The sequence below is a fragment of the Lutra lutra genome, chromosome 1 (assembly GCF_902655055.1).
Source record: "Lutra lutra chromosome 1, mLutLut1.2, whole genome shotgun sequence".
Classification (NCBI taxonomy): Eukaryota; Metazoa; Chordata; class Mammalia; order Carnivora; family Mustelidae; genus Lutra; species Lutra lutra.
The window spans coordinates 96868518-96877215 of NC_062278.1; the positions used below are offsets into that span (position 1 = coordinate 96868518).

At 38.2% G+C, this 8698-nt stretch overlaps 1 pseudogene; it reads left to right on the forward strand.

Annotated features, from left to right (window-relative positions):
• Positions 1 to 2610: 2610 nt before the first annotated feature.
• On the forward strand, positions 2611 to 3047 carry LOC125081378 (60S ribosomal protein L31-like; annotated as a pseudogene).
• The last annotated feature ends 5651 nt before the right edge of the window (positions 3048 to 8698 follow it).

The following is an 8698-nucleotide window of genomic DNA, read 5'->3' on the forward strand; positions in this document are numbered from 1 at the left end:
TGAGTGACATAATTTTCCAAATAGCCTCAAATCAGCTCAGGTCGGATTCTGCAGCCAAGTCAGTTACAGGCAATCAGCCTGTAACTGATGAATGAACGAGAATTATTGGGAAACAGCTTTTAGCAAAGTTCCAAACAAAGTACAGTTTTTCCTCCATTTGTACACTGGTTACTCCAAAAATGCAGTGTCTATGAAAAGTATGCAAGCAATATTTTGTATTTATATGTAAAACAGTTTAGGTTCTAGGCTATTAGCAGGCTTTTCGCTTACATGAATGTCCAATGAGACTTTTGGAAGTTGTGTGGGACAAGGGACAACTCTTCATTGTACAAAACCATCCCACACATAGCAGACTTCTAGAACTCCCAACTTCTACCCATTACATGTCAGCAAGTGACCCCCAGTCACTGTTGATAAAAACCGCACCCCCCAATTTCTAGACTATTCCAGTGAAGCAGGCAGTATGACCTCTGTTGATGGATCACCGCTGCTTAAATGAAACTCAAAAATTACTTTTAGCATTTAATTCAAGTGGAATCCAACAGGAACCCAGACATTATAGAAACATTCATTCTTTCCTCCAACTGTACAGCAAACCTCTCAGTGTAATTTGTTCTAACACTTATTTCTCAAATTCTTCCACAACTTAATTTATGCCTCTTCCACAATTATTTGCTGATATTTGATGGCCTCATTGTTTTCCTCACATTATTTTAATTATTTTACTTCAAGAAAAACTTGAGGGATGCCTACATCTATCAAAATGTCTTATTGACGGGGCGCCTGGGTGGCTCAGTGGTTAATGCCTCTGCCTTCGACTCAGGTCATGATCTCAGGGTCCTGGGATCGAGCCTCACATCGGGCTCTCTGCTCAGCAGGGAGCCTGCCTCCTCCTCCTCTCTCTCTGCCTGCCTTTCTGCCTACTTGTGATCTGTCTGTCAAATAAATAAAAATCTTTAAAAAAAAAATGTCTTATTGAAACAATTTTCTTCTTGGGGCACCTGGGTGGCTCAGTTGATTAAGCATCTGACTCTTGATTTCAGCACAGGTCATGATCTCAGGGTCCTGAGATACAGCCCTGTGTCCCCCCTCTGCCCTCGGCGATGGAACCTGCTTAGGATTCTCTCTCCCTGTCCCGTAGTCCCACCCCTTGGCCCCACTCATGTGCTCGCTCATAATCAAACATATTAATTTATTAATTGATTGATAAGATTTTTCTCATTAATAAATTAATAAGAATTATTCATTGTATGTGCATTATATATTAATTAATATATTAATATAAATTTCATTAAATATAAATTCTATTATTCTATTACATGTCTATAATATGTAATTAATATATGTTAAGTGTAATGTATAAATGTCATTAATAAATAATTTAATCTTTTCTTCCTACTCTTCTGAAAATTGCAAGACAATTTCCTTTGGGTAGTACAATTTAATGTTTGCTCTCAGAAATTTTGATTTCTAAATAATAAACAAATAAGTTATAGAGTGTATTCTTATGTTAATCTTCTTCTTTCAGTTAACCACTGTAAGAAAATTTCCATAAGCTTCAATCTTATGCAAATAGGTTGATTAATATATAGTATATACAAACCTAGGGATCTTTTCTCATCACTTCATTTACAAAGCCAGAACTTTAAGAAGTCAGTTAGGCTAACACTTAACAGAGATTGATATTTTCAGTAAATGTTCAAATGAAATTTCAGTTCAATAGTTAAAAATGAGAAATATAGGGGCACCTGGGTGGCTCAGTGGGTTAAGCCGCTGCCTTCAGCTCAGGTCATGATCCCAGGTCCTGGGTTCGAGCCCCACATTGGGCTTTCTGCTCAGCAGGGAGCCTGCTTCCTCCTCTCTCTCTGCCTGCCTCTCTGCTTACTTGTGATTTCTCTCTGTCAAATAAATAAATAAAATCTTTAAAAAAAAATGAGAAATATATTAACTTCATTTTTTTTCTTTGAGCTTTGTTTTTATATAATTAAGCTAGCTGTATACCAATTACAGCATATGGATAGTAAGCAATATAAATTTTTAATTTTACACTAATTACATACGGGTCACCCAAATTTTGCATATAAATGTTGAATACAATAATGAATAAGTTAAAATCTGTTCAAAGAAATAAAGAAAATGAAGCAACTAGTTATGTACAAGGGAACACCCATAAGGCTATCAGCTGATTTTCCAGCAGAAAGTCTGCAGGCTAGAAAGAAGTGGCACGGTATAATCAAAAGTGTGGAAAGGAAAAAACCTTACAGCCAAGAATACTCTGCCTGGCAAGGTTATTATTCAGAATTGAAGGAGAGGGAAAGGGTTTCCCAGGCAAACAAAAGTTAGAGGAATTTATCACAACTAAGCCATCCTTACTGGCTTAAGTTATGGGGGGGGTGCATAATTAGAAGGAAATTATGAAAGACAAAATTTCATTGGTAAAAGCAAACATTTAGTAAAAGTAGTGGTTCAATCACTTGTAAAGCTTCTATGGCATTTAAAAGACAAAAGTGGTAAAAACAACTATATCTATAAAATTAGTTAAGGAGCCAATATTGCTTTCCACTCCCGTAATACCTCTCACTCTTCCTTTCCAACCAGGGGCCTGGCAGAATGGCTCCTGCAAAGAAGGGTAGCAGGAAGAAGAAGAGTCATTCTATTATCAGTGACATAGTGACCAGAGAATACACCATCCGCATTCACAAGCATATCCATAGAGTGAGTTTCAAGAAGTGTGTCCCTTGGGCACTCAAAGAGATTCAGAAATTTGCTCTGGAGGAGGTGGGAATTCCAGATGTGTGCATTGACACCAAGCTCAACAAAGCTGTTTGGGCCAAAGGAATAAGGAATGTTCAATACCGCCTTCGTACAGTTGTCCAGAAGACATAACAAGGATGAAGATTCATCAACAAGGTCTACGTATTGGTTACCTGTCACCACTTTCAAAAATTTACACACAGTTAAAGTGGATGAAAACTAATCATCAATTTGTCAAATAAAGGTATAAAACTGCAAAAAATTAAGGAATACACAAAATAAAAAATGTAAAATATGACATCAAATTCATAAATTGTGGTTGGGGAAGTAAAAATCTAGTGCTTTTAGAATGTGTTTGAACTTAAGCGACTTAAAATAGACTGCTATCTATAGAATATTATCTATGAACCTCATGGTAACCACAAACTAAAAACCTATAATAGATAAACAAAAAATAGCCTGGGTAGCTCAGTTAATTAAGCATCTACCTTAGGTTCAGGTCAGAACCCCAGGGTCCTGGGATCGAGCCCCACATCAGGCTCCCTGCTCCTCGGGAAACCTGCTTCTCCCTCTCCCTCTGCCTGCCATTCCCCCTGCTGTGTGCTCTCTCTCTCTCACTCTCTATAAAATAAATAAATAAATAAAATATTTTTAAAAAATAAAAAGAAGGGAATCAGAGAATATTATTAAAGAAAGTCATCAAATCACAGAAATAGAGAGCAAGAAGAGAATAGGGAAACTACAAAAATAACCAGAAACAATGAATAAAATGGTAACAAGTACCATTTGCTAAGTACATACTTAGCAATAATTATTTTAAATGTAAATGGACTAAATGCTCCTATCATATGCTCTATATCGAAGATATAGACTAAGTGGTTAAAAAAAAACAAGACCCATCTATATGCTGTCTACAAGAAACTCACTTCAGACCTAAAGACACATACAGACTTGAAAGTGAAAGGATGGAAAAAAATTTCATGCAATAGAAAAAAACTAACATAACAGCTGTGGTAGCAACAGTTACATCAGACAAAATAGATTTTAAAACAAACTAGCAAGAGACCAAGAAGGGAATTACATAATGATAAAGGGATCAAGCCAATAAGAATATAGAACAATTATAAATACCTATGCACCCGACATCAGGAGAACCTAAATACGTAAAGCAAATATTAACATGAAAGGAGAAACTGACAGTAATACAATAATAGTAGGGGACTTTAAGACCCCACTTACATCAATGGATAGACCATCCAGATGGAAAAGTAATAAAGAAACAGTGGCTTTGAGCAATACATTAGAAGCAGATGAACTTAACAAATGAATACAGAACATCCCATCCCAAAACAACAGAATATACATTCTTTTCAAGTGCACTTGGAGTGTTCTCCAGAATAGATCACATGTTAGGCTACAAAAGAGTCTCAATAAATTTAACATTGAAGTCATATCAAGCATTCTGACCACAGCAGTGTGAAAATTAGAAATCAAATAAAAGAAAAAAAAAACAAAAAACAAGAAAAACAAACACATAGAGACTAAACAACACGCTACTGAATAGTCAGTGGGTCAATGAAGAAATTAAAGAGAACATTTCTAAAATACCTGGAGACAAATAAAAATGGAAACAGAACATTCCCAAATCTTTGGTACACAACAAGAGCAGTTCTTTTTTTTAAATTTTTTATTAAAGATTTTATTTATTTATTTGACAGACAGAGATCACAAGTAGGCAGAGAGGCAGGCAGTGAGGGAGGGGAAAGCAGGCTCCCTGCCAAACAGAGAGCCCCATGTGGGGCTTGATCCCAGGACCCTGAGATCATGACCCAAGTTGAAGGCAGAGGCTTAATCCATTGAGCCACCCAAGCGCCCCACACAACAAGAGTAGTTCTAAGAGGGAAGTTTACAGTGATACTGGCCTACCTCAAGAAACAAGGAAAATCTCAAACCTTCTAGTCTTATACCAAAATTAATTAGAAAAAGAATAAAACCCAAAATTAGTAGAGCACTGACTTTTTGTGTCTTGCTTATCTCACATAAGGTAATGTCCTCAAGTTTCATGCATACTGTGGCATATTACAGAATTTCCTTCCTGTTTAAGACTGACTAGTATTCCATCATGTATATATTATTATTATATAATCATATGTAATATAATGCAGCATATTTTACTTTTGGTAGATTTTGTGTTTCTAGTTATTTGTTCATTTTATCTAGGTTATCTAATTTTTTGATGTACATTGTTTAGTATTATCTTATAATTCTGTTTCTGTAGAATCAATAGTATTGTCCCCACTTTGATCTCTGATTTTAGTAACTTGGGTTTCCCTTTTTTTCCCTTACTCCGTCTAGCTAAAAGTTGTCAACCTTGTTGATCTTTTCAAAGAACCGACTTTGGTTTCATTGATTTTCTCCATTGTTTTTGTCATCTCTATTTCACTTATCTCTGCTCTAAAATTTAGCATTTCCTTCTTTCTGCTAGCTTTGCATTTAGTTTGTTCTTCTTTTTCTAGTTCCCTAAGTTGTAAAGTTGGGTTGTCAATTTGAGACCAGAAAGTGTCTATTTTTTTTCTTAGCATTTACAACAGCCAAAAATGGAAACCCTGAATATACTCATACACAAACGCTAAACATTAGAAAATCAGATTTCAAAAAACATTTAGAGAAATTCTGACATGATTGCATAGCAAGATACCCTTCAGGAAATGTTCTTGGAGTTTCTTGGCCCTCCAAAGAAGAGATAGAAAAGATAGAAAAAGGGACACAAAATTCAAAAGAATAAGTCTCAAACCTTGAATAAGGGCCCTCATGAAAAAGACTAAGTTCAAATTTAAAAGACTATTTCCTAAAGCAATAGATGGAGCAAGAAATAGGAGGAAGAAGAGATGAAAGCATTGCTGGGCCAAACAGGGAAAAGAGAAAGCAAAAGAATTTAATTTCTATTTAAGCCTTGTCTTTATGAAAGGGAATAACTTTTAAGCTAAAGAATAGAGAACAGCCACAAGGGTTAAAGCTAAGATAAGTGAAGAATCAGATAAGAAGAGAACTCTTAGCCGTTCTAAGTTCCAGTTTCTAAACCAAGATGTTTGACATTCCAGGATAGTAAACACATTGTAGTTGCAATCGCAGAGTCTGTGCTTGGTAATGAGTCAGAAAGAAGATGAAGGTCAAAGGAGACTGGAAAATGAAAACTGATGTCCAGCGTTCAGAAAAAAAAAAATTGTCTCTAGAGAATATGAACTAATTATTCAGCCATAACTTATTGAACACCTAACCTATGCTAAACGCTGAGCATGGTTTGGAGGCTACAAGAGGAAAATAGAATCCCTAGCCTGCAGGGAGCTTACATCCTAACTGGGGCACCCAGATTGGAACATGAAAAGTTACAGTGCTACATAGAGATCAATGTTACAGTGAAAACAGGAAGCAAGTACTGGGCAAGTCAGGGAGGGACAACCTAATGCTACCTTGAGAGGTAGATAAGGCTTGGGTACAGATAGAGAAGCTGATCTTCACCAGCTGATAGGTGGAAATGTTAGGGAAGGAGAATGAGGAAAAGCAGGGAGAATGTGGGATGGAAGTTTCCCCTGATGGGAGAAAAAAAAGATGTCTGAGATGGGAGATGACTGGAGAGAGAGTGGGTCCAAAACACCGAGTATTTGATCCTTCCGCAGGCTTGGATGATCTACGAGCACTTCCCTGGCCTAAAGCTACTATGATCTTGGGCAGTGTTCATGAAAATGCCACACCTGGAACAAGGTAAAGAATATTCCTCCATTCTCTGATTAGATGACGACCTTCATTACTCACATATTTGTGTCTACTGACCCAGTTGCACTGAGTGTAGGAGAAGGGACAGAGAGGTGTTCCTCATTGCAGAGAATTTGGGAAACATTCCAAATTCACCACCATTGCCATTGGACCAATACTACGGCTGCCGGTCTTCTTGAAGTTCACACACTTGTTTGGACCCAATACTTAGATCAGCTAAAGAACAGATACCTTTACACAATTTCCCTAACTTGTAACTTCCTCCCCATTGAGAGTATTTGTGCAAAAATATTGCACAAGGACTTCCGAAAAGTGTTAATGCTAAGCTTGTGTCTGAAGTCCAGGTCACAACTGAATTTGAGATTCATGGATAGAGGATGTTTTCTACCCTCCTGTGCTAAAACCATGAACCTGGACTTGGACCTAGGCAGAGAAGATGTTCTTTGCAATGACATCTCCTATAAGAGGAGCTTCCTGGCTAGCTTGAGTGGCATTGGTTGACTGTTTGGCAAAAGTCTTTAAGTTGGCATCTAGCGTGCCTGGGTGGCTCAGTCAGTTAAGCATCTACCTTCTGGTCAGGTCATGATCCCTGCTCAGCGGGGAGTCTGCTTCAGCCTCTGCCTGCCCTTCCCCCTGCTCCTGCACTCTGGCGCACATACGCACACTCTGTCTCTCTCTCTCTCTCTCAAATAAATGAATACAATCTTTAAAAAAAAAAAAAAAGTTGGCATCTAGATATCCGCTCTGATTTTGTCATCTTATGGAATCTGCAGTGTGTTCAGATATGAATAATCATAACTAAGTAGATAATAAACTTCCTACAGAAGGGAAACATGTACCCTTTAGGATTTCCATTTCTAGTCCTTTCATCTTTTTAAAATTAACTTACTCTTCCTTCCTTCCTACTTTCCTTCCTTCCTTCTTTTCCTCTTCCTTTCTTCCCACCCTCCTTCCTTCCTATCTTTCTATAGGGTCAAACAGTGCTAAACACAATGCAGTTGATGACTGATAGTGATAGCCCCAATCTTTACGTAACAGAGGACCCCCAGGCTAGCCTAAACTGTTGCAAATTCAGACAAGCCTAGGGCGGTTCCAGGGCCAGCTGTATTTGTGTGAGGTGGAGGAGTCCCCTGGGAAAGAAAACTCACAAGGAAGGAGAGTCAAGGCCAGAGGCCTGGACCAGAGATAATGGGCTAGACCATACTAAGACCAGCTGCCAAGGACATACAGGGGAGGCAGCATCACGTCAGCTGTTGGATGAAGGCCCAGGGCCCAGGGCCGCCTAGAGGCAGCTGGAGGAAATGAGTGTGGGAGACCCTGAGGCAAGAATGGCAGACACCCAGAAGGAGACAGGAGATGCTCTCCCACTGAATTCTGCCAGAGGGAGTCAAGTCAAAGGAAAATAGGATAGCCTGGGGAATCAGAGTGTTTTGAAATATTTTAGAAAAAAATCTGAAGGGAAAACTGATGTACATCAAAGGGCACATTCCTTTATCATTCATCATGAAAAAATGCGGGTCAAAGGTAACTCATGTGTTCTATGGAAATAGGCCCTCTGTTCACAAAGGCCACACTTGGATTAAGTAAGGAGAACCTCTGGATTGCTCATCCCCAGATTACCCTGATGTGGCTATTCAAAAGGAAGACTTTCGCTCGCTTAAAATTGCACCCAAAAAAGTTGCAAATCTCTCCTCTAAGGAAATAGAGCACACGGTTTGTCTAAATGAAATTATTAGACTTTTCAAAACATAACTAAATCTATGTTGTAAATACTTCTTTTATTCAACAAAAGTGCAGGCACTCTTTGAAATGTCTCTCTTATCATTACTGTCTTTAACCCCGCATTAATAAGAAAAACTAAGTTGATTTGGGGAAATTTTTTATTGCCATTATGATAAACACATAAAATGAATTCTCCACAGTGTGTGGGCTTAGCTGGTTGTAAGCCAACATTTCTAGACTTCAGTAGTGCTAGACTTTCATATGCCTTCTAGGGGCACCTTGCAATAATATGGTCTCCCTCATCACTCCTTTGTCTTGTGTACACCTCGGCGAGCACATCTCCAGGCTTCAGTTTAGGCCAATGTCGACCCTGCTGGGAGCATTAAAAACTTATGCTTTATCATTGGCCCCAAAATGTGTATAGTTGGGTTTTGTAATGTACTCCAGG